Genomic DNA, 1,142 nt, shown 5'->3' with positions numbered 1-1,142 from the left:
AAAAATGCTGACGGGGTTTTTCTGGTCTACGCATATCACAGAATGTCCTAAATCAATTAGAGGGATGCTGCCTATCTCAGCGGCATTATTTCCCACCGTAAGAAGAGCCTTGTTTAACAGAACATGCTTATTTCAGAAAATTGGCAGTAACTAGCTTTGAAGGAAAGTTGGTTAAGCTGGAGTCATAGTTGGAAGCACTGCTTCCTCCTGCCTGCCCCAGTAACTGGACATAGCAGCACACATCCCAAAAGTGCTGGCTCAGTGTATGACTCATGTCTTCACCAGCCAGACATCATTGTGATGTCCATAGCGCTTTACCGGAGGGTCATACCCAGTGCAGAAGTAGATGTCAGTCTGGTAGATGGCTGTGCTCTCCAGGGCAGTGAGCAGTTTGAGCTATATGAGAGTACAGCAGCTTCCTTGGCATAACCCCTGAACTGCATGGAATAGATAGTGATGCTTTCCCTCTCGTCCATCTTAATGCTGTCATCACTGGGAACTGGCAGGTTGCTCTGAAACTAGTTTGGAATCTGGAACCAGACTCTCAGTTTCCTCTTTAGAGAGCCATCTTCACTGGGGAACACGGCAAAGAAAACAGGAACTGTCATCCAGATCCCAGTTCCTTTGTCATTGGTGCCTCCCACATACTTCGAGACTTTGGGCATCTCTTCCTATACAGTCTCATGCACAGACTTATCTGTCATTTCTACTGTGGCAAACCTGCCACCTTCACAGCCCCTTTCCTTACTGGACACCTCTTGCTTGCCCCCATTGCTCAGGACCTGCCAAGTCCATGTCTCTGTGCTTCCGAACAGCGAGTTCCTGATCATGCCCAACGTGATGTGGCCGCATTGCTCTAGATGTACTACTGGACGGGGGTGCAGGGACAGCTGGGGCAATGGGAGTTTCCCGGGGTGACCGGCACTGGCAGCACGAAAGGGGCAAAGATAATTTGTATTCCTTAAATTCTTATGAACTTCGTGGACTGTTGATCTCAGATTGATCCGTGGGAAGGACAAAGCTGTATAGTTAACTATAAAGAGTGACTTTACTAACCATGTTCATAAAGCCCACGTTTGGTCGTAAAATTGAAGTTTTTTTTTTTACCTTCTACCTTATTTTACTGACAAGGTTTGTACTCT

General features: G+C 46.8%; 1 pseudogene; it reads right to left on the bottom strand.

The window, feature by feature from the left end:
- Positions 1-270: 270 nt before the first annotated feature.
- Positions 271-935, bottom strand: LOC148758402 (heme-binding protein 1 pseudogene; annotated as a pseudogene).
- Positions 936-1,142: the final 207 nt, after the last annotated feature.

Source organism: Rhinolophus sinicus, chromosome 4 (genome assembly GCF_057876585.1).
Source record: "Rhinolophus sinicus isolate RSI-liver-muscle chromosome 4, RSI-T2T, whole genome shotgun sequence".
NCBI lineage: Eukaryota > Metazoa > Chordata > Mammalia > Chiroptera > Rhinolophidae > Rhinolophus > Rhinolophus sinicus.
This window is presented reverse-complemented; position numbering and strand designations above follow the sequence as displayed.